The sequence below is a fragment of the Hordeum vulgare genome, chromosome 4H (assembly GCF_904849725.1).
Source record: "Hordeum vulgare subsp. vulgare chromosome 4H, MorexV3_pseudomolecules_assembly, whole genome shotgun sequence".
Taxonomy (NCBI): domain Eukaryota; kingdom Viridiplantae; phylum Streptophyta; class Magnoliopsida; order Poales; family Poaceae; genus Hordeum; species Hordeum vulgare.
The window spans coordinates 607999407-608024859 of NC_058521.1; the positions used below are offsets into that span (position 1 = coordinate 607999407).

The following is a 25453-nucleotide window of genomic DNA, read 5'->3' on the forward strand; positions in this document are numbered from 1 at the left end:
TGTGTCTTTTGTATTAAAATATGGATCAAAATGTACAAGAGTTAACCCATGCACCCAGTGATCACATACCGATCAACTGCAAATCCACGGGGTCATATGCTACGTAATTTTGACTCTCGCCGCCTTTTAGCTCAAAGCCGGCATGAATTCACCACAACAACTTTTGTTAGCTCCAGTGAGGAGGTGCATTAACAACAGGGTCCCTTTGGCTTACTTCAATATTCATAGTTACCATCAAGTGATCTACGGGCTTAGATGTATTTTTTACATTTTGTATTCCTGGTATTGGCATGATAGACAACGAATAGATCTCAGGTTTCCTGTTAAAAAATACCAAAGACAAGGACGCGACTAACTATTGCCTAGGTAAATAAATTGTGAACCAAAGCTGGAATAGCTCAGTTGGCTAGAGCGTGTGGCTGTTAACCACAAGGTCGGAGGTTCAAGCCCTCCTTCTAGCGTAATTTTTCGGCTAGTGCAGCGGCACCAGAAGCTTTGGTTATTCGTCGTGGTCTTCAGCTTGTTCATCAGATTGGATGCTTTAGGGTTCTCATTGAATCAGAATGTGTGGAGGAGTGGAGGTCATCAGTACGTGCAACGGCACTGCATATATTTTGGCTCCTTACCGGGCCGGGTCCATAGTGGTGCATTTCAGACCGGTCTCTTAAACCGGCCTCAAACACACAGTCTTACCCGCACCACTCATATCCAATCTAAATAAGGGACGGATATGGAGGAGCTCGGACGCGCACGGGCACGCGTGCCTGACAGGTCAGACCCACCGCTGACCCCACCGCCATGTCAGCCCGGCCCACCACGGACCCACTAAATACCCATATTTGAAAACCCTAGACATCCGGCAGTTCACTTTCCGTCCACTCCACTTCTAATTCCCCACTCTCTGACCCGATGACCGGCGAGGAAGCAACTCTGATGGATCGAACATCGATGTGGAGGAGGTGGCCCTCCGTATCACATTGTGTCGGTCGCTGCAGGACCAAGACGGCCCCGACGAAAGTGGATCTACATCCTCCGGGTCCGTCGCACGTTGATCGAGCGCCGACGATGGTGGATCTGCATCCTTCTAGCGCGTTATTACCTTTTTTTGGACGCCCCTTGCCCTCCTTCTAGTGCGTTATTACCTTTTTTTGGGCGCCCATTTTGGGCGCCGAGAGGGTGTTCTCGCTCTGCTCGTGTCAAGTAAGATAACGGGCCGGGCATTATTAACAAGATTGCTCCATCATCCCACGGTTCTACTTGCTTTGGTTCTTCTCCACTGCTTGGACTTGCTATCGGTGAGTTCTTATTTTTGCGAGGAAAACTTCTAACCTATTTATGAACTGTTAAGGGTATTTTCAACGGCAACTTGTAAATTTTATCTTGCATCCGTTTGCGGACAAGGGTTCAATCGGCGGGCACAAATACGGAAGGACGATGTACAACCGTAGCCGCATATATTTTGACAACAATCTGAACAACCTGGTGAAATTCGTGCAAACACAGCCGGATTTAATGCAGACATAACGGATTTCATATAAGCACGACATATTTCATTAGATTTACATCCTAGTCTGGCTCTAGAGGTATATATAATACCTAATCTAAATGGTCGCCGCGCCCGTTCCCCAGAGCCGGCCATGAACCCGGAGAACTGAAGCTTCGCCTTCTCCAGTTCCGCCTCGACGCTCACTAGATCTGCCTTTGTAAACTCCTCATCCGGAGACCCGGCAAGCATAGATGTTCACCTCCACGTCACCCCAAGCGACTAATCGACCGTCGTTATTCAGCCACCAAGCTTGGCATCGATGGGAGGGGAGGAGCGGTGGCCTTCCTGGGACCAGAGCGGCGACTGTCTCCCGTGCACTACGTACTCTTTGTTGATGCCGACGGTACTCGGGAACGTGCCAACTTTGTTGGGCGCGGCCTAGGTGTTGTTCTCCTCCTCCTCATCGATCTCGTCGAACAACGACATGCCCTCCTCGACGTCGTCGTCCTTGGCCGTGGCCGCCACCTCTGCCACCCGCTACTGGTACCGCCAATGGGCAAGCATAATCTCGTGGGTTGTACGACTCTTAGAGCGCCTCCTGCTCCGCCACCTCCGCGTCGGGCACGACCGCCCTATCGACGCTGAGCTGCTACTCTGCCTGTAGGTGATCCTAGAGGAGGTGGTGGTTGTAGGCGGTGTCGGCCCAGGCCTCCCGGAACGTCTCCTCTCGCACCATGTCCATGTAATGGGCATGGGCCTCGCTGATGGTCATGGTGTAGTGCGCCAGCGAGGAAGGCACGACAAAGGAGGAGGGTGGCGCGGCGGAGGAGGAAGAGGAGGGTAGCGCCGGGTCATCGTCGACTATTGAGTGATAATTTTACACTCATTTCATCCTTGTTTAAACCGAGACATTTCACTAAAAGAGAGGTATTCACTCCGATATAGCCACTAATGACTAATGAAGGCAAAGGACTCCACAAATCATCTCTTTAACTTTTTTTCATAGGAAATGGGCTAAAAAGTGAAGAAATCATGTGGAGGAATGGAAAGGAAGGAATATGCAGGAAGAAATAATCAACAAGAAGCGTCTATGCGGAGATAGAGAAAAATACGACATTCCGTACGAGTGCAAGCACCCATATGAGGGGTCATTTGGTGTGGATTCTGAGGGCAACACGTCTACCTAAACCAATTTTATAAACGGGACCCCTTTAAAATGTCCATAGAAGGAGCACCGAGGACAACCAGAACCTCTTCATCATCCATAAACCCTAGCAGCCTCCATTTTCATCTCCATAGTCATCTCCACCAGCATAGTGCTTTTGCATCTAGTTCATACTTGTAATCATGCATCACACAAGGCATCCATTGTAAGATATACTGCAATCAATCAATCAATCAATTCGAAGATGTGTTCTTCAATGTTTTCTTCTCGTGATCTGATCTTCATGTGTGAGTAGTTCGGTAAGGTATGGGTTGAGGCATGAGCCTTGCAACCCCATGTATTTGTTGAGGGGGTCAATGGAAGTCTTTGACATAACATCCCGTATGTGTGAAATAAAATTATTTTTGAAGTGTCTCTTGTCTGTCCGTGATCTTCATCCTTCCAGGTACCCCGGATCATGAAGATTGATCACCAGTGAGGCTAGGAGCAAGGGACCGTGAAATGTTATACGAACCTCGGTGTGAGTAAGGTTTAGAAGGGTAACATAGATCATATACTTGGGGATTCATGAGGCATAGTCATTAAACAACCAATGCTTTTGTATGATTTGATTATCTCAATTATCGGGGCAACCCTGCAAGATGGATAGGACCTTCAGTAGACAAATGATTCTTGATGCAAGACTTGTGTCGGTCAAGATGTTATTTTAACACATTTTCCACTTCGATATGAAACGAGCGCATCTCGATGGGTGACTTCCCAAGCAACTGGTTTACCTCAAACGATGCCCTATTTGGTATACACTTCTCTTGTTCACGTGAGAGCTTAGATTATCCAATGGATGTTTGATTTGCACATTACCGCATAAATCTACACGTGAATATTTTTCTTGAATTTAATTTGATGTCCCACAATTTTCTTTTCCTTTACCAGGTGTAGTTATCTCACGATCATGTTACAAAATGAATAGAGTACGTCATATGATACAAAATTAGTGGTTGGGGCCCGCCGTTGCGGGTCGCTTGAGAGAAAGCTGTGCGTATTATACCTTCATCTCAAAATAAATAAATAAATCTTACGTCATGTGAACATTACATCCATTTAAAAAAACTAGAAAAACTTTTCTTGAAAAAAATCTCACTTTTATTTTGAAAAGAACTCTAAAAAAATCAAAATCTTTCTCACTGCGACCAAACCGGCATGCGTCACGTGGCATAGCTGGTTGGCCATCATTCCAGCGCTCCTTAATGGTATGATACAAAATTGTCACAACACTTTATTCAACTTAAGAGAGCATAAACATCTTCAACTGGTACATATGGCGAACAATTTGGCCATAAGGAATAACAAAGAAAGAAGTAACAATCTAAAAAGAAACGGTTTAACATGAACTAGTAACAGTGCACGTGCAACCCACGTGTAATCATAAGTTCAATGTTTTGATTATTCAAATTGATTTGTCTATCACAACAGTTGCCACAATAACATGTCAGGTTTTTATAACATTTGGTCTAAACTGAAATTTATAACAATTTAAAAGGAATTTCTGTTTAGCAAACGCCCTTCTCTGTAGCTAGATGTTTTCACGTCGGCATCTCATTGCCTCGGAAGTGTCCCTCCCTGTTATGACCGGTACAACGTACCAACGGAGGAGGCCCAATGGGCAGGGTTAATTACGGGCTTAGCCCAAGTTATCTTACCTATCTTAGAGTCCAAGTCATATTAGAGTCCAAGTTATATTAGAGTCCAAGTTAGAGTCCAAGTTATCTAGGGTTTAGTGGAGGTTGTCCTCCTATATAAACACATGTACCCCTTCGATATTAGGCAGACAATAAACAGTATATTCTGTTGTCGTCTCCCTCAGGAGACGAGAGCCCCAAACCCTAGCCGCCTCTCTCTCTCTCTCTCACGCCGCGACGGTGCCCAACCGCCGGCGCCGGCGTCCCCAACCTCGCAGCCCGCACTTCCACCCCTACAACCTACGTCCGAGACCTGGTAGAACCCTAGCTCTACCACTCCCATCATGGATCGTTTCCTATGTGGCATTCCTCTTTATGCCCCTTGCATCCCCTTTGATTTTTGGACATGTTGGTATCTTTCTTCAGTGCCTCGTGGAGCTCTACCTTCCGCATCGCACCAACAACAAATTGGGTGTCACCAAGAGATTTGCTCCACCTCAATAAAGCACATGGAGAGGCAAGCTTGAATCTCCGATTTAAACACCACCTTGCCGACCGAGCTAGGTTTGGTCATGTGCAAGAAGGCCATACCAGATATGTTCTTCTTTATCAACAATGGTTAAATGTTTAGACAAGATCGAGCTGACAGTTATTTTGCTTATGAAATACTAACGTGAAAAAAATCACAAGGGAATCGGTGGTGGAATGTCCATGAGCGCCTTGTCAAACCTTGTCCCCTAAGGCAGCAACGACGATAGTCGTCCTAACTGACAGTGATTTCGGATCCGGGTACGACCATGATAGTCATCCTCAACATTGGCGGTTCTGACCTATTGAAGAAGCATGTGCCCGTGCTACCTAGGCATGGTTAACACAGCTCAGAGTTGCAGTCTTATTTTGTTGTCGGGCAACACGATGCTTTTCGAGGAATTCCGCTTTCTTCTCATCAGACATTCTGGCATACCATGGTTGTCAACTTTTCGTTTTAAAGTCCCCGAGTATGACTACTTTCTGCATTCGCATTTATAGATGAGTTCATTTAGGTCCTTAAACATGGAACAACCTTGTGATGCAAATGGATATGCATCTGGATTATTCTTCTCCATCTGTGTTTTAAAGGCACAAATGTTAAACAACTGATAATAGATGAAGAAAAGAAAGACGAACCAGCCTCAACCCTAATCAAACATTGGAACCATGATTTTCTATTTTCTAAATATATGTCACTAAAGAACTGCAATTTCCATGTCTCTTCCTCACAACATGATATGTTCATTTGACATGCCATGCGTACAACGTGATTAACTCCAAAAAATGATAGAATGCTCATAATCTCAAAACAGATAATCTCAAAAAGCTAATCGAATGCTAGACTTCCATATATTTGGTTTTGGCATGTGGGAAATAATGTTTTTTTGCTCAACAGGCTGATTATTATGTGTTTTCTTTTGTTGGGCAGAACTCATTTACTTCTCTATTAGAAAACAGAAGAAATATGTTATTCTAGCAACAAGCAGTCAGTACAGTACCCTACATTGAGTCCCTTCACACCATGATCACTCTAGATAGAAGAGATGACATGGATCATTTCCATCTATATCACTTGGTGATCATGATTTGTTGGAGCCTTGGACATGCATTCGTTATTTCGTAACTTCACAAGGCACATCACATAAATAAAAGAACGTGTCTGGAAGTGATCACTTCCTTTCATAATGCATCATAAAATTTATTTCAGTAATAATGCAGTGCATAATTTTGGAACTGTGCGTTGCCCAGTTTCTGAACTCTATTACAAAATATCGCATAGTCTACTGTCAAAGTGCAGCTAAACGCTGGTGAAAACAAACCATCATAAAAATCTGTTGCTAGTATTGTGACCAATCGCCCATGCCTACCCACCGGCCTCCCATCCCTTTCGTGTGATCTTGGTCTTCTTGCTTGGATAAGATAGATGACGACGCTGTTTTTGAACGCACTTGCAGGTTCACTTGCCCCATGTGTTCCGTGTCCATCTTTGACATGGAGAAATTCTTGAGGGCCTTGGATGCCGAGGTAGGTATTTTCTCAGTAAGATCCACAACATCAGCATGGTCTGATCCCCTTTTCGTGTGAATTTTCCCTTCATGTTCTTGGCCCTGGCATGAGTGTTATTTATTGGTATATTTTATTTTTCAGATTGAGGCGAGCTTCTTACACATGGGAAAGGTCAGTGGCAGCTAACATATCTTTGTAGCCCTCAAACAAACATAGCACTTCAGTACGAAATTTTATAGGAACGTAATAAGAGTGCATGTGCACTTGTGGAAAAGAGTACATGATTTTTGAAACTTTAAAAACATAGTTTTGATTTTTTTTTTAAGAAAAAGGCTCGAAATGACCCAGACTCGTCTACCAATATTTTGGAAGTAGAGTAGCCAGTTATATAAATGTGATGGTTTTCTGATGCCATTACTCCTGGCATGTGTTTGTGGGTCGGTGCAGGGATGGATCGTCTGCAACAACTGCTGGGACACGACCAGAGTGTATCCGGGCATGGCGGGGCAGAGGAAGTGTTGCCACTGCCAGTCCTACAACACCTGCAGGGTCGCTCCATCGGTGCTGCCGGCCTAGTAGACATGATAGTATGATACCCTATGATACCCGCGTCGGTGACGACTATGACTATTTAGTACGTAGCTGCCATTGATGTATTATTTCCAGTTCAACATGAGCTGTGCAGACTGCAGAAGCATTATATACGGTGTCAATATATATATATGTACCTACGGTGCCAATTTGCCAGAGAGAAATTGATATATCAAAGTGTTTGTCTCAACCACGAAGTTGAAAATACCCACTCTGAAGTAGTAGACTGTTGCTAGAACTCATGATTCGTAAGTATTTGAATGCTCCCTTCTGCGCTGTGTAGCTAATCTGAAAGGTTCATACCATATTAACCATTTCAAGTTCAACATCCACATATGCTTGAAAAAAGAAGCTATCCTGCTATCTTTTTCCTCTTGATGGTATGTATTGCACGCATAGCATTAGAAATGGATGACTCTAAACTAAGCTATGCTCTGTAAGCTTTTACATGATTTTGTTTATATGAAGATAGTGCACTGCTGAGAGAATCCAGAACTTGAATTTTTTTTTCAATTATCTGACCTCAAGTAATTGAAATGGAAACATGGGATGTCATATCAAAAAGATCGAGCGGGTAATCATAACTGAATCACCAACGAGAATATCAGACTGCCTTGCTCATACCTGATTTCATGCCATTTCATTGTCTCGAACAGTGACAGCATACTCTGCTCACAACCCCATCGTTTGGACCATTTTCCTCCCTTCAATCACCATCCAGAGGCTTCTAACAGGAGAAAACCAACTTAATTTAGAACATACAGTTGTTGGAGCATAAAAAAATCATTAGGAAATCGCAATGTACATCAATATATTTAAGATTAAGAAGAAGAAAACATGCAAGGAACAATACATGAATCCAGAGTACAAAAGAAAAAACAGTCTTCTTAACACACCCTAAAGATAATGAGTGTCTAATGTCTAACCTTATGGAAGCTGATGTTGTCATCCATTGGTAATACCCCGTGCAGCCCTTGTATTACACAGCTAATGGATGGCGATGTGGCATGCAATTAGGAGAATTGGTACCATGTTCAGCTCAAGGGTCTTTGCAGTTTTCTTCGCAATTGCTACACAAAAACCTGTATACATCTCGAAATGAACAACCCATTATCCAAATTCACAGTGCAAGTACCCAGAGGCATTTACAATTGTCACCCAGACAGTACCTTAACTTGTTACTCATTTTAAGTCATCATTATTATTATCACATACCAGCAGAGAGAATGAATAACCTATATTCAGTTACCAGTTGTACAACCACTGAGATCTCCAATCATACTATTAAACAAGAAGGTTTACAGCAACTAAGATTATGTTAAATACCATGCCTTCTCCCAGAAATGTCATACAGAATTGGAACCTTTAAATTAAATTTAGTTTTTGCACATGAATGATTCTGAAATCATTTTAGCATCCAGAATTTGTCTCGGATGCACTAAACTTGAAAGGTTTAACTTGCCAAAGTAAATATACGGTAGAGAAAAAGAGCATATGAACAATTTGAAAGAAAATAGCAGAAACTACCTTCTGTGCTTCTTCTTTCTTGCTGCTTGAACTTGACCAAACACAAGCTTTCCTGTTTTCTGGCCTCCTTGACGAGATACTGGTAGACGGGCAGCTTGCCGTAGCCACCTGCATCGTGGAGCGCGTTCATGCCCATGTAGTTCGTGCTGGCCACCGTCGCCGGGATCCCGTGGCCGTGCACGTCCATCTCCTTTGCTATCTCTGAAGGAGAAAAGTGTTAGTAAGAACTTGTAACAAAAATACCTAACTTCTAACAAGAAAGTGGCTGAAGGATTAAGCACCGACGTCATTCTAAATCATCAATCATGACAGGGACGACGTATCAAGACAAAAGGTGGCCACTTTTACCCCAAATCAGGGATTTCATTTTGACAACGGAACCGTGAATGCCTTTTTGGCTGCCTGATGCTCTAAAGGAACCGGCAAAGGGGAATCAAGATCGGCATGATGAACTGCAAATGAAGGCCAATGAGTTGGAGAAACTATTTGCTGCACACAAGCTAACAACTTCCAGGAGAGGGAAGTCTACGGATGCACAGGTTGATGACACACCTAGGTTAAGTGAGGTAAAGCCTACACAGGTTCTTCCAGAGAAGATTTGTATGAAGCAAACTGTGACGGAGAGTAACAACTTTGATTGCAATGAACTTCTGAAGATGGTGGACAACGAAGGGCATAACAACAGCACACCAGAAAAACATGGGATGCCTAGCTTAGAAGATTCACGGGGAAAGTTTTATGATCAATATATGCAGAAGAGGGATGCAAAACTAAAGGAGGATTGGAAGCTGCAGAAAGAAGAGAAGGAAGCAATATTAAAGGCAATGCATGAAAGTCTAGAAAGGAGCAAGGCTGAGATGCAGGCCAAATTCTCTCGATCTGCTTTGCAATCAGTTTCACGAAATAAGGATGAGGTATTAGATTCTACATGGATTAGTGACGTACTTCTTCAACAGAAAATACTCCCTCCGTCCCATAATATAAGACGTTATTACTCCCTCCGTTCCTAAATATAAGCCCTTTTGGAGATTTCAATATAGACATACGGAGCAAAATGAGTGAATCTACACTCTAAAATACGTCTATATATATCCGGATGTAGTCCCTATTGAAATCAATAAAAGGGCTTATATTTAGAATCGGAGGGAGTACATCCAATTTGTGAGCGGATTGGATGTAATAACGTCTTATATTCTGGGACGGAGGGAGTAGGAGTAGTAAATAAGAAATTCTGTTATTTTGTAATGCTAGCGTCTACCCCATGCTATACTCTATTTTTTTATACTAAAGGTATAAGGCTAGTTTAATTTTTCTGCGAAGTACTGAAAGTATGTTTTTCAGCAAGTATAGATGTATAATGAATGTTACACTCATTTGAATTATTGCAACTTGCAATAATGCGCATACGTGGATTTTGCTTGTTAATAATTTGTTATCTTTGCCTTGTACAGGGGACAGATTCTTTCCTGGTAGAAGACGAAATAAACAGTGACTACCTATCTGGTGATTGTTCTTCCAGGAGTGCTGATTCCAGGAAGCATTTTTCAAACAAAGTAGCTTACACACAAAAGAAATCCATTGCTCCCATCCATAGCCATAAGCATTCGTCAAGAACTGTAAGATCCGGTTATGCAAATCGCAGGAACCCACCAGAAAATCCTCTTGCACACAGTCAGTTCCCAATTTCTCCGACTTCAGAAAGGAAAATACAAAGCCATCAGCTGGTCATAGCAGAGCTACTGCAAGGGCTCAGCCAAAAGGTTTTTCCCGTAGTAAAAGCATAATTGAAGAGTCAAAGAGTATTTTGAATCAAGACCAATCAAGGGGATCACAGTCGATGAGGAAAAACTTAAATGCTACTGAATTAAGGGACACTTCATCAGTGAACTACAACTGGGCTACCTCAGGAATTTCTAGTAACACCCATAAATCTGGCGCGCCGAAGTCTTTTGTTAGGAAAGGCAATGGGGCTCACCCTGTTGTCGGTATAACCGGATTTCGACAACCAATGTTTGCAAGTGTCTTACAGGATGATGATGATGATTTTCCAGATCAACAAGAGGATTCCCCCGATGAAGCCAAAGATGAAAGAATATGAAAGCATTGAAGAGAATCTTAGGGAAAGTGATATTCCTGCTGATTCAGACAGCGAGACTCCAAAACTGAGTCAGGATTTTGGAAATTCAGATGATCCAGGATCAGAAAATGTCGATGTTTCTTTTCCAACGGAAGCATCCAATACCAAGTTCAAAGCTTTAGCAGCAAACATGCACGATTTACCTGGTGAATTACCAGCCCCCTGGAGCTCGCGAAATCCACACCTATTGCCTTATGCAAATGATACCTCGGATGGTGATGCTTTTGTCGATTCACCAACCGGCAGTCCATCACCGTGGAACTCTCATTCGCTGAATCAAATAACAGATGCTGATGTTTCCCGGATGAGAAAAAACTGAGACTTCTTGGATCGGCGGGGGCGGGACGCGGCCGGGCACCATGGGCGGAGGCCGAGGTGGCCCTACGCCGCCGCAGTTCGCCGTGCCGCTGGCGGACCGCGGCGCCGCCACAGGGACAGGCTTGGAGGCCGGCGCGTATGCCCGGTCGCCCATTTCTTGGCCTCTGCTGCTTCTTCTAGGCTTGGGGAAGGAGAAGGGGAGAGTAAAAGAGTCTGGGGGGAAGAAACGCGAAGAAGAGGGGCGCAATAAGTGGCCGGGGGAGGCGGGCGAGCCGGGAGACCGGGACGAGGCGCGGCGACCGGCGCGGGGCGCGGCGTCCTGGGTGAGGCGGGCGAGCGGGGCAAGCGGGGGGAGGCGGGCGACCGGGGCGAGGCGGGCGAGCGAGCGGCGGCGTGAAGGGGAGGCGGCGGGCGGGGCGAGCAGGTGGAGACGGGGCAGAGTAGAGAGTGCGGGGTGGGCGGGGAGGGCGACGTGAAGGGGGGCGGGGCTGAGTGGTTGGCGAAAAGACGTGCGTAGGATTAGCGTTAGCGTTAACGAAGGCCTTCGTTATTTCGTTAACAACGTTTTTAAATAGTTGATTACATGATTAAACGGCTAAGATGACGAGTTGGATCTGCTTCTTCGTGCTTTTTATAGTAGAGATGAATGCCGTGGTGCCACACAATGACGCAATACTCTCCAGTGAAGTAGCGGCCACGTATTATGGTATCACTCTATTGATATCCATACGTGATCCATCCGTCCTTTTATGACGCAAAGCCCTGCAAAGAGAAATAAAATAAATACAGCGTTGGTTAGAAATAAAAATAAAGATCTAGAGGTAACTTTTATGAACAGACGAATCCTTTGAGCATTGTGAATCATGTATTGCTGATACTCTAAGGTGGCGAACATGATATTTGCACATACTCTTCTGAGCACAGTTGATCAGAATATCTGCCGAGTCAATACCTAGAAAAAAGGCAGTGCATAATTCACATAAGCACAGAATCAGCATCAACAAGTTGTATTGATTACCACAATGGAAAGTAAATCATTTATGACACACGACAAGCCATAAGACGTCGTCATACCTGAAAGATAAGCTCCATGGACATAGCCATTGTAGTGCTCGCTGGTGTGCTCCCCGGTGAAGTAAACCCTGCCGACTGGTGCCTATATATGTAACACAGGGGTAAACCAAATAAGTTGCAATCACAAAAGTGTCACATGAGAAATTTGGGAGGAGCACCATCGTTGAGCCATTGTAGTGACCACCAAATAAGTTGCAATCACAATAGATGATTTGGTGGTACGCCGCACCCTGAGCTGGTCGTATTCGTAGCGGTTCACGCCGATGGGCCAGTTGGAGAAGGTGCCCCTGTAGAACCTGTCGGACCACCATCGAGGCACGAGGACGTCTGTTGCATCGGGGACATCCTCACCGGGGAACATGCTCCTCAGCACCTCCACGATCTCTGCCTTGGTCTGGTTGTCTGACTGCTGCTCGATCCGCCTCGACTCCTCATCGGTGACGGTGACCAACAGGACATTGGCGTCTGGGTACTGGGCCTCTTGGGGAACTTGACGAAGATCTTGGTGTAGACGGCCATGTCGAATTGGTAGATCGACAGGACCTTCCATGTCTGACGTACATTTCCAGCGTGCATGAAAGCAAGTTCAGAATAGCGTGTGTGTGCGGCTAAGGAAAGCAATAGACAAGTCAATGAAGCATGACAGAAGAAACTAACAGGAAATTGTGGCTTAAACTGTATGAGATCTGATTGCAGGACCCCCAAGCTGGTTGAGACCATGACATAGTCTGCCTTGTACACCTTGTTGTCCTCCGTCTTCACTCTAACGCCGCTTCCAGAGTAGGAGATCTCTCGCACCACCTACAATGCATGGCCACAAAAATGTCAGTGGATTTATTCAATATCTTAATTAGTTCATGCTTGATTTGTTCAACACTTCAACTTGTAACGGAAAAATGGTACTGCATGCAGGTTCGTTGGGATTATATATAGCACCTTGTTGAGCTGCAGGCGGGGGTCGACGATGTTGCCGGACTTGTCGGTCTTGAGGTACTGGCCGGCGAGGTGGTATACGACGGCCTCATAGCCGCGCTGGTCGGCGATGAAGTAGACGTCGTCGCCAAAATCGGTGAAGGTTGCAAGAGGAACAGTGTTCTGGAGGCTGGTTACACGTGGCGGCTCTGCAAACTCGTAATCTACTTGAAGTAGTCCAGGATCATGTCCACCGGCGACAATGGCCCGTTGGGAAGGCTGCCAAACAAGTAGATGACATGTTTTATTTTGTCGAGAATATGGAATGATGATTACCGAAATCACTAATTAAGAAGTACTCATTTCAGGGATCCTTCCCTTTCAAAGATAACATCTTTTTATTTTGTTGGGGAGGCTGCCAAACAGGTAGATGACCAATATTATTTTTGTTGATGTAACCCGATCTCGCCTTGGGTGTGAAGGAGCGGACCAGCCCAGTACAGTAGCGACTATGGCTCGGTTTTCTTTTTCTTTTTTTATCCCCTGTGTTTCTCTTATCAGTTTTTCTTTGTTTCTTTGCTGGTCTCCTCCGGTTTTTCTGTGTTTCTTCGGGTTTTTCATTTTCATCTTGTCTTCTTCTGATTTTAACACATGTTTACCGTTTTCAGTACACATTGTACAATTCTAATATACACGTGGAATATTTTTTTTGATACATGTTGACCATTTTTCACGTATATAATGTACATTTTATTTTTCAAATACTTGTTTTAACATGTTTCAGAATACACGGTAAACATTTTTCAAATACACACTGAACATTGTTTCAATTGCATGAAACATTTTTAACACTGTTTCAACATTTATTTATATTAAATATTTTTTTACATGTCTCAAACAGTTTTTGAAACACATGACTAACTTCTGAAAGTGATACTTCCAATTTTTTTTCAATGGTACTTAACATTATTTTCGTAGTATGTGGACATTTGTTTATGTTGTATAAACAATTTTTATATAAATATCACGTACATTTTTTGAATGACACAAACATTTCTCTTAGATTGTACTAATATGTTTTTGGTATAAGTATTTTTATAAATGTCACAAATATGTTTTTGAACTGTGTGAACATTTTTTGAATGCCATGAGCATTTTTTTTGAATGCCATGAGTGATTAACTCTTTCAAAAATATAAATAAAGTTAGGGCATGTTTGGGACTGCTTCAATTCACCAAAATCAGCTTCACTTCATCAAATTCATTTTGGAGCAGTTTCATACAGAAGCTATAGAACTATCAAGAGAATGTTTGGCTTCCATCTAGCTCCAGCTTCAAGAATAGAAAATTTGGTGAAAAGAATCTATTTGATTGGTTGAGGGGAAAGAAATGAAGGGGTATCCACTTACTGGCGGCAGTAGTGGGTAATTTTTCCTCAACTCCAGCTTCTAGTCTTTTTTGAAGCACCCTCTCACGAGCTTCATAAAATCTTTGAAGTTGTACCCCAGATTCTATTTTTTTGTTGAGCAGCATATCATGGAGCTACCCCGTTTGGCTTGTTTTTCTGAAAGAGCTGAATTTTAAGGAGCGGAGCAGTCCCAAACAGGCTCTTAATCAACAAAAACTTCCGCTATGAGCTAGCCACCCTCCCCCTTCCTACAATGGGCCGGGCCAATTACGAGGGTGCCTTAGCTGTCTTTGGTAGCATTCTCAATCTAGCATGGTTGTTCTCGTCTTACGAATGTTGCGTATAGACAAGCTCAGTAATTTGTTATTGCTTGGTAGCGATGTACTCCCTCCGTTCCTAAATATAAGTCTTTAAAGAGATTTCATTAGTGGACTACATACGGATGTATATATACATATTTTAGAGTGTAGATTCACTCATTTTACTCCGTATGTGGACTCCTAGTGAAATATCTTAAAAGACTTATATTTAGGAACGGAGGGAGTATATGTTAAGACATGCTGAGCTGATGCTTTGTTTGGCAGTCTGCATCTATTGAGACATGCTGAATAATTTTGAATTCCAAAAAAATGTTAAAAATGGTGAAGAAATTTGACAATATCAAAAAAGTATTTGAACATTTAAACATATTTTGGATTTTTGAACTTTTTTGAAAAATTTCAACAAATATTGAAATTCGGAAAGTTTTTGTAAATGTAAACAAAATCTGAAAATCTGAATATTATTGAAATTTAGGATTAAAAAACATTTGGAATTGTTTTCTGTTTTTTTCGAACACTGAAATTCTGAAGTTTTTATGAAAACTTTTGAAATATTTGAAATTCTGAACATTTTTAAAAATTGAAATACAATTATGAAAATGTGAACATTGTTTGTAATTCTGAACAGTTTTTTAATTTATTTTTCTTGAAAGTCTACCATTTTTACAAATTCTGAACTAATTTTGAAATTTCAAACATTGTTTTTGAAAATATAAACAATTTTTCAGTTTCTGAATATTTTTTTCATACACTTCTTCACTTGTACATGCTGACTAGTGAATGGTTGTTGGGGTGTTTTCTCTTCAAACTTGCTATGATGGTATACGGACTGAGCTTGTGCATGCAAAGAAGACCCCATGCAGGATATGAAACACTCAAACATGGGTTGTGTTGAGAACTTTCGTCCTCCTGCATCCTTCATGCAACCTACAAAGCTCCACCCAAGCTCTTGTTCCACACGTAACAGGTGGGGAGAGCTTCTATTCTACGTGGTGCGCGCAATTTTGAAACATATAAAACCAAAAGAAGACAGTCAGCGGGACGGGACAACCCCTTTTTCGTTTTTCTGTTTTTAGTTTTGCTTCCGTCTTTCAAGTAATTCAGGATTCTATTCCAAAAATTTCAAAATACAAGTTTTGACGAAACTAATTGAGAAATCATAAAATGTTCATGTTTCTGAAACATATACGCAAAATCAAACCCGTCATAATTCAAACATTTTTTTCGCAATTCTGAGGTAATAGTAATGAATTCCAAGAATATTTACAATTTTGAATTTTTTCCCTAATTTGTAATATTTTTGCAAAAAGATAAAAAAATAACCAAAAATAGTAAAACAATATGATTGAAAATAAAAAGAACAGAAATGGTGAACATGACAAAAAGAAAAAAAAAGCAGAGGAAGAAAGAAATGAAAGATCAAAATTGAAAATAATAACAATAAACCAAAAGGAAAACAAAAAACCCGGTATGAAATGTTCCTAGAACCTTCCCAAAACCGGAAAAGAGCTAGTTTGGCCGGTCCCACTGTAGATAGCCTTAGGGGGGGGGGGGGTGTTGGTCTTTATTTTGGTGCTTACGGTACAAATAGGATCTCTGTATTTGTAAAAAATAGTGAATATGGGAAAACATTCACGAATTGTAAAAGTACGTGTGGATTAGATTTTTTCTCAAATTTCAAAGCCTAAATTTCGAAAATATTTACAAAGACGAAAAGGATGTTCAAAAATTACAGAAAAATGTTTATTATTTTTTTAGAAAATTCACTAATTAAAAAACAATTCTTATAGGTAAAAATATTTCAAGTATATGAATTTTTAATATGATAAAAAATATTATGAAAATGTTTGTGTATTTTAAAGTATGTACATGAATTTTTGAAAAATGTTCACGAATTTGGAAAATATTTATGGACTTATATATTGTTGTCGAGTATTAAAAATGTCCCTGAATATTGTAAACTCTTTTGAGATTAGAAAATATAATAGAAATGGAAAACGAAGAAAATATCAAATATAAAAATCAAACAGGAAAGAAAAGGAAAGAAAGCTGGTAGAAAAATCATGGAACAAAGAAAACAAATACCAGATGGAGCTTGGCAGAAACTGAATGAATTGTCCTACATGTGCGAGCCCAATAACACCCGTGATGGTGCGTGTTTGATTCACCACCCTCGCGGAATAAAATTTGTGGTATTATATAGTTTTACATTAGATGGAAGAATGACTTCCAATGGTTTAGTTAAGTTAGATGTGGATGCATATTTTGATCATGATCTACTTAGTGGCACGACATGTGTTGTACTCAGAGATGATAAAGGGAATTCCATTTTTGGTGCAAATTGGAAGATTGATTGGTGCGCTTATGTTCTGACAGCAGAAGCTTTGGCTTATTTCTTACACAAAAAGCGGATGACAATCGTCTTGTCATTAACTCTCATAATATAGAAGTCATTGATGCAATGAAGGATGGAGGACAGTCAGCGGGAGCGGCGATGACTTTTGATGATTGCTATTTTATGACTTGTGACTTTCTCACACCAGTGTTGAACATTGTAATAGTCGACAAATAAAGTTGGCCATGAACTTGGTAGATTAGTTAAATTTTCTGCAACAAGGGATTGCTTTGAGGAGCATGGATGATATTGTATCCCTTCTTATATTCGATGTAACCGTTATTTGCAATTAATAAAGTTTTTTTTAAGTTTTACGATAGGGACTTGTGTGTTTTCTTTTTCGTTCTTTTTCTCTTTGGAATTTTTGTTTTCTAATTTCGTTCTTTTCCTCTTCGGAATTTTCCAAAACAAGTAAGATCACATTGCATTGAGTGTAAAATTTCTGTGCTCCTCAGTGCTTAGTTCTTTGGATTTTTCAGAATCCTTGGTATTTGTTTCAAATATGAATATGAATCATTGGTATATTTTTGTCACATATAATTCATATTTGATTTTTGTAATTTATGATAAAATATCAAATAAAATGTGTGTCCGTCTTATTCATTGGAGTGAGTATAATAATAATTTAAGCACTGCAGGTACGTACTGGTCGTTGAGGCGTTGCATGGCGAGGATCGACATGTCATCCTGTCCGCTGGGATGCAATTTGACGGACAATTTTCCACCCTCCTCTTCTACCTTGTCCGACCGATCAATTCTGTTCTGCACATACGCTTTCTTGTAGACACCACCCCTGTGAAGTTTGTGCACGGCAACATCACGATATGTCAATATTTGTGAAGTACAGTAAGATGGTAATAATTCCATTATAAGAACCTTAAATCCTGTCATTTGTGCATCATCATATCTAAAATTCCAAATCAAGAGTTTTCTTATACATTTATATTCCTTTAAAATAAACAAAGAAACATGCCTGTGTACAAACTTAAATCCAATCATTCGCAACATTTTTTTTACTGAAATCTTGTGACTCAAAAAGAAATATATCTTGAGAGTAAACTAATCTATGAAACATGCCTTTTAGACAAACTAGGCCTAGTGCCTATTTTCTAATTAGTTTCACTAGTAAAAGAGCCCGTGCGTTGCAATGGGAGAGAAAATAACACACCCTCTGAACGTAATATATTTTCACATGGCATCACATTTGTGTTGCTGACGATGGCTTTAGTGCTCACACAACGAAAACGCGTTTGAATGTACAACCACTCGAAATAAGATGAGAAATATGTTGTTTCTCCCCACGAGGTTTTTTAAAGGTGTGCATGTGTGGTTAACGATGTTTTCTTTCCTCTCAATTTAATTTTAATTTAATGGATGTTTATTGCAATTCGTATCGTCGTCGGAAAGAGAGAAAAAAAAGACCGTACACTATAAATTAAGTTTGCACCAAAAATAATATTTAAGAAATATTCAACAGCTAAAAATAACATCCTATTTAGATTCTACATGTTTTTTAATCAAATTTCATATATAACATGTTAAAATCGGAGTTACGGTTTAAAAGATATGGATAATTTTGTTTTAGATAAAATTTGGTTTAATTAACTGAAAAGTTAGGTTTTTTTTGTTAAAATACGGAGGGCGGGTTGATTACCTGAAACATCAGAGAGTTTTCTGAACAATGTAAAAAAAAATGATTTGTTTTCTGACTTAAATCCGGACTGCGGGTTGATTACCTGAAACATCAGGGGAGTTTTTGAAAAATAAAAAAAATGATTCGTTTTCTGACTTAAATCCGAACTGCGGGTTGATTTCAGGAAACATCGGGGGCTTTTTTGTAAAAGTGGCACGACAGACGACAGAAGCCATCGGCGCTTTATTATTAGGGATAGACTTACCAGCTGAGATATGGAATCATTATGTAACTTGGCCTCTGAATTCATCTCTTTAGCAGCCTGCAACACCAAACAAATGCCTTGTAAGGAAGAAAATAGCTCAAATAACATCGTCAGCATTGGAACATCATGGCTAAAATAATCACATGCAGCATTGCACAATTGCACTACACGCTAAAGCTCTAGCCGCCCCAGTGGTTTCATTTAATTCCAAATACTATAATATGCACAATATATTCTGTTCATATAGGTTGCAGAAATCCATCAACCGTTGCTCATTTTAGCTTGTTGAGCTGTCCACGAAGTCCGAGAATATGATAATCTAAATCTGCAAATCAGTTGTTGAGCTTGACGAGGCAGCTGGCCTAACCGTCGGCCCTTCCCTGCAGAACAGAGAAGTGGGGGAAATATTAAGATGAAAATGGACATCATCCACCTATTCTTGTATCAAAGTTAAAAACACAATCGAACTCCGAAGTACTACCTCTGTAACTTTTTATAAGACGTTTTTGTTTCATGTACAATTATTAGAAACGTCTTACATTTTGTTACGAAGATTGTACTGCATACAGTAGGGAGTAAAAATGGAGAGTGGGGCAAAAGAAACACATAACTCATGTGTTGTCCAGAAGAAAAGCAGGAAACTAAAGAGCAAAGCCTATGCAATACCATAACACAATTTCGTGAATTGTAAATATAATCGGAAATTCGCAGTCACACCCCCCTCCCCGCCTGGCGACCCTTAGACCATAGGAGCTGATTGCCTCCATCTCGTAAAATAACATGGAAGGGACGATCACGAAAGGGCGGTGTAGTGCATTGTTTCCTTCTCCTCCCACCCAACTTTCTTTGTACTTCATCTCCTTCAATATCTTATCCCCAATTCCCCATGTACCGATCTTTGGATCACCGGGTCGTTAAAGCTGCCCACTGCCATCTCATAAATTGACAGGGGAGGGACGATCTCGAAAGGGCGGTGTAGTGCATTGTTTCCTCCTTCCAGGTTTCGCCGTTATTGGCAGTGGTGGTGGCGTGGATTGGAACCTTGGAAGACCAATGACGTGGAGGTTGCTTCTTTGCACGGTCTGAGGTCTAGTCTGCGGCCCTTGTTCGAACCACGGTAGATCAGACGGCTGAGGATTCACCTATGACGTCGCTCAGCTTGAACCGTATCGCTGGGGAGGGTGGAGAGGCAGACTTTGGGCCTACCTGTCGGGACTATGTAGAGAATATACACATACTCCTACGTGTTTCACGTTCATTAGTAGCAGCATGGACAGTGCAGGACTTCAATGACCGACAATCAATAGTAATTTGTCAAACAAAAACAATCAGCGGTACTATCTGAAATCGTGGAGCAAGACCACAATGTTCACAAAAGATACTTCTGCAGGCAGGGGTAACATAACATCAGTAGAAGGGATAGAATACGCACGACCAGCAGTCATGGATGATCTCCCTCTCTTTAACCTGAACATGGATAATCTGTTCGTAGATTCACAAGGCATGTCTCATCGGAGAATTAGGACTTTCAGTTTCACCGGTTAAAACTGTTTGTTTTAGTTTCAGCCTGGTCTACTGCTATTGCTGGAAGCAAAATGAAATTCAATCAAAGATATACTACAAGCATACGGGATGGATATGAATCCACAGATCGAACAACGGGTTCAAGATGATACGCACCACAGCAAATGTCGCCAATCCGACTAAAATTGATGGTGTTGTAGGGTGCACCTTTCTTTGACTGCATTTCACGTGCAATCAGCCTACTTTGTACTACAAGCATACAACCTCGGAAACGGCTTGGGCTAGTGCTCTTGCAGGAAGCAAAATGAAAATTCAATCGTAGACATCAGACAACACATTGAACGAACATGACAGGATGGATATGATGCCACAGAATGAAAAACCGGTTCAAGGTGATATGGATCACAACAAATGACAACGCCTATCAAACTACACACGGGCAACTCCCAGTTCATCGTCGACACGCAAAGTATACCACAACTGTATGTATAATGCATGCTAGGCCTCGATGAGCGCCTCGAGCACGACCGACTTGGGGTTCACCATGGGCGGGCCCTTTCGCCCGGCCCTCGAGCCCATCGACGCCGAAGGTGATGAGCCTATCCCAGTTCCCGCCCTCGAACAGCACCCCCACTTTCCCATCGGTGACGCGCTGCACGATGCCGCAGTACATGTGGTACGCGTTGTTGGGGTTCTTGACGAGCACCACCATGCCAGGGAGGAATAGCGGCAGCTCCGTCGGCCTAGGACGCCCCGCCGAAACCACGGCAGAGGACGCTTTCTCGTCCGTCTGGGCTCTCTTGGGAGGAGGAGGCGGGTTCTTGGCGACGAAGTCCTTGAGCCCGACCTCACCGCCGGGGAAGCCGCCCGTGAGGCCCATCATCGCCTTCTCGAACGCATCCGGGTCCACCGTCGGCGGGTCTGACTGGGCGCTTCCTGACGAGGAGTCTCCCGAGGGCGTGGACGGAGGAGGTGAGGGCGGGGTGGGCGAAAGGAGCTCCTTGCGGATGCTGACCTCGCCGTTGCAGAGGCCGCGTCCACCGAGGATTTCGGAGAGGCGGAAGGACGCGGAGGGAGGAGGGGCGGGCAGGCAGATGCGGTGGGGATGCAGCGGCGGGGGCCGAAGGAAGGAGGGGTGGTGGGCGCGGGCGCTATTGGAGGGGATCCGGAGCGAGCGTGTGTGGATAAGGCGCTGAGAGCAAAAAGGGATGTTTCTGTAAAGTGAGGACTGCGGGTTGATTTCCCAAAAACAGAAGGGTTTTTATGCAAAACTAGCGTGGCGGAAATTCCGACAGAAGCGATAGCCTCTTTATTATTATCTCCCTAATAATAAAGGGACTATTGCTTCTGTCGTCCGTCCAGTCGCCGTCGTTTTTGCAGAAAGGTCCCTATGGTTTTTGAGAATTTAACCCGCGGTCCCTTCTTAAGTGAATCTGAAAAACGTTTCGTTTCTACACAACAACCCCTACATTTGTAAGAATTCACCCTGCGGTCCTTTGTTTATCTTATCCACGCCGAGGTGAGGCGCAGGAGACGTGCTCAGGCGGGGCGAAGGGCAAGAAGGGCGCGGTGTCCCGCTCAGTCAAGGCCGGCCTCCATCTTCCCGTCGTCGTCGCCGTGGTAGGACGGGAGGAGGGAGTCCGCCTCCTTCTGGCCGTCGTCGCCGTGGTAGGACGGCATGGACGCCTCCGGTACCGTCGCAAAGGGCAAGAAGGGCGCCGCCCGGACGCAAGGCTGGCGGGCCCAGGAAGAAGTCGGTGTCCCACTCGGTCAAGGCCGGCCTCCAGTTCCCCGTTGGCCGCATCGGGCGGTACCTCAAGAAGGGTCACTACGCGCAGCGCCTCGGCACAGGCGCCCCCGTCTACCTCGCCGCCGTCCTCGAGTACCTCGCCGCCGAGCTGCTGGAGCTCGCCGGGAACGCCGCCAAGGACAACAAGAAGAGCCGCATCATCCCCCGCCACCTGCTGCTCGCCGTCAGGAACTACGAGGAGCTCGGTAAGCTGTTGGCCGGCATCACCATCGCGCACGGCGGCGTGGTCCCCAACATCAACACGGTGATGCTCCCCAAGAGGACCGTGGAGAAGGAGGGCAAGGCGCCCAAGTCGCCCAAGACGGCCGCCAGCCCGAAGAAGGTCTGAGGGAGATGCGTTCTGTGTCGTTTAGGCTGTGTGTTGTGTAGTGTTCTTTTGAATCTGAATAGGGGTGTGAAGTCGTTCGGTTAGTTGTTGATGTACCTTTTGTTGTGATGGAAGGAATTCAGAAATCTCTTTTGAGTTCCCAAATATGCACAGGAGATTTGCATCTATGACGCGCGACCTGTTGCCCGTGCCGTTGAAATTGGCAAACAAATTTTGACAGCCTGTAGTTGTTCGGCTCATGCTTGCAGATTCAGTTTACTGCTCCATTTTTGCGGTTGTATTTACAAAATACATGGCCGATGTCTATATGCCCAAAAGTCCACCGGTACTAGACATGACACCCAGACTAAAAAAACGTAGGCATTGGCATGGAAAGTTAAGTCTCTTCCCCATCAACTTGCAGTAGAGTTGTAGTGTAAAAACTGTATAAGCTACAGTTTCTATACAGTGTAAATTCAATACAATGACAGTGTAAATCTATAAAAAATTAGATTAGAGTTACAGGGTAATTAAGGTAGGTTTTCTCAGTGTTTTCTCTCCCTAATAATAAAGGGGTTGTTGCTTCTGTCGTCCGTCCAGTCGTCGTTATTTTTGCAGAAAGGTCCCTATGGTTTTTGAGAATTTAACCCGCGGTCCCTTTTTAAGTGGATCTGAAAAACGTTTCGTTTCTACACAACAACCCCTACATTTGTAAGAATTCACCCTGCGGTCCTTTGTTTATCTTATCCACACGCAGGTGAGGCGCAGGAGACGTGCTCAGGCGGGGGGAGGGAGGATGGCGCCGTGGTCGGACGGGAGGAGGGAGGACGGCTCCATCTGCCCGTCGCCGTCGCCGTGGTAGGACGGGAGGAGGGAGCCCACCTCCTTCTGGCGGTCGTCGTCGTCGTGCTTTGGCGGGAAGAGGGAGGCTGCCTTCATCTGGGCGTCGTCGGCGTTGTGCTCGGACGGGAGGACGGAGGCCACCTCCATCTCGCCATCGCAGGCGCCATGCTCGGGCCACGAGGAGGCAGGGCGGCGCTAGAGGAGGGAGGCGGGCTCCATCTGGCCGCTGACGGTCGCGGTGTTATAGCAGAAGGAGGGAGGTCGCCTCCATTTGGCCGCTGTTGGCGTCGTGCTCGAGCGGGAGCAGGGAGGCCACCTCCATCTAGACACTGGCGGCGGCGTCCGCGTGGAGGAGTTGTCGCCAATCGCCTGTCGTTTCCCCGCGCCGCACAAGATCTGCCATGGCCGCCTCGAGTTCGTCTGGAAGAAGATGCTCGCTCGCGTTGACCCCCTGCAGTTTTCCGCCAGTTGGGCCGCGCTTGTGGAATCATCTCGGTTGACGCACTCGGGCTTCTCGGATCGAGCACCTTGAGCGATTTTGTGGTTTGATTCAAGAATTTGTGGCATAATATGGTCATTACAATTGTGTTTTTTGGGGTAATTGTGCAGCTTTGTGATGCAGTTGGAGTTTGAACCAATGATACCGACGCCCATTGTCTATTTGTAGGTGTGACATTTTTTCGATGTACCTATCCTCTCGATGAACATGTGCTATTGCTGGTGCTTTTGGTTGTGAAAAAACTTTCATTAGTTGGACACTTTCATTATGAAGTGATCACCTTACTATCATGTTGTCGCTGCATAAACATCTTCTTCAGTAATATTTTCATGGTGCCATCTCTATACCGCCACTGAGTTTCAAAATCTCCACAATACTACTATAATTTTGAAGTTGTGGTTTATGTGGGATGTGGTGAAATAGAAAATCAAATGACCGAGTTCTCATGGATTTCTTCCAATCGACAATGCCATTGACCAATGAATGTGAAGAGTGAGCCTCTCCAAGGGTGGCCCTTCTCTTCTCCCCGAAATTGATGTGGCTGTGGCACGCTTGCTCTTCACGTGTATGTGCTTGTTGTGTTTGCTTGCATCTAATAAAAATTTGCACATTTAGCTTTATCATAGAAGTTTAGTAAAATCGGATATAAAAAATGATGTACAATGATACATAAATCGATTATGCTTTTTTTTACCCGGTGCAACGCACGGGCATTTGTGCTAGTAGGTAAAAATTGTGAAAGCAAGTAAACATCGGTCAACTCAAGGATATGATGTGCATACTATTTACTTCCGATGCATGCGTGGCTTCATCATTCAGTGAGCATAAAGTTGCAATCTAGCTCGAGCTTCATGGTACCCTCATAAACAATAAAATCAAAATATATAGTAAAGAGATAAAAAAAACTGAAATTTTGTGGCATATATTATGAACAAATTTCAACATGCCAGCAAAATTTGGTGCCCATATGACATCGGATGACCTCAAGATGAAAAAAAAAAACAATAGTTTTGCTCAACAGTAAACACAAGTTTGAGCACCGGTCTTGTTATTGTCTGTATGAGCTCCCTGCAACAACATTGTCATGCACGTGCACTGTATAGCTAGCTCGTTGCTTGGATGACCAGTATATATGGTGTGTACCTGACATGCCGGCGCCGACGATGATGACCCTTGGGCCGCCGGCCGGGGGCGGCGACGAGGGAGGCATAGTGTGCTAGGGTTAGTACTGCTAGCACGAGAGCGGCTGTGGCTCTTGGGGGCGTCATGTCACTCTTCCTCTGTGGATTGGCCGGATGAGGTGCTGGACACACAGTTTCCTCTTCGCTTCACGCTAGCTATATGCATGTTTATATACTACTCCAGCACGAGTACTGGATACTGTATACTCCCTCCGTTCTTAAATATAAGTCTGTTAAGAGTTTCTACTAAAAAAACTACATACGAATGTATATAAACATACATTAGACTCTAGCTTCACTCATTTTGCTTCGTATATAGTTTTCTAGTAAAATATTTAAAAAG

The 25453-nt window shown here is 43.4% G+C and overlaps 1 long non-coding RNA gene, 1 other non-coding gene and 4 pseudogenes across 5 annotated transcripts; 3 read left to right on the top strand and 3 right to left on the bottom strand.

Moving 5' to 3' along the window:
* The first annotated feature begins 387 nt into the window (after positions 1-387).
* TRNAN-GUU lies at positions 388-461 on the top strand. The gene has a single exon. It is a non-coding gene; the product is annotated as a tRNA-Asn (tRNA).
* Positions 462-6043: 5582 nt separating this feature from the next.
* Positions 6044-10855, bottom strand: LOC123450052. Of its 4 annotated transcripts, none has more exons than XR_006632066.1 (4): positions 10766-10855; positions 8486-8686; positions 7885-8040; positions 6044-7685 (listed from the first exon to the last, which is right to left on the bottom strand). It is a non-coding gene; the product is annotated as an uncharacterized LOC123450052 (long non-coding RNA). The 4 variants fall into 4 exon arrangements; XR_006632067.1 differs by having other exon boundaries at positions 6044-7246; positions 7583-7685; positions 7885-8686; XR_006632068.1 differs by having other exon boundaries at positions 6044-7682; positions 7885-8686.
* On the top strand, positions 8693-10985 carry LOC123450051 (annotated as a pseudogene).
* A 702-nt stretch (positions 10986-11687) lies between these two features.
* Positions 11688-17939, bottom strand: LOC123450931 (annotated as a pseudogene).
* Positions 17940-20968: 3029 nt separating this feature from the next.
* Positions 20969-22150, bottom strand: LOC123450932 (annotated as a pseudogene).
* LOC123447600 lies at positions 22042-22752 on the top strand (annotated as a pseudogene).
* The last annotated feature ends 2701 nt before the right edge of the window (positions 22753-25453 follow it).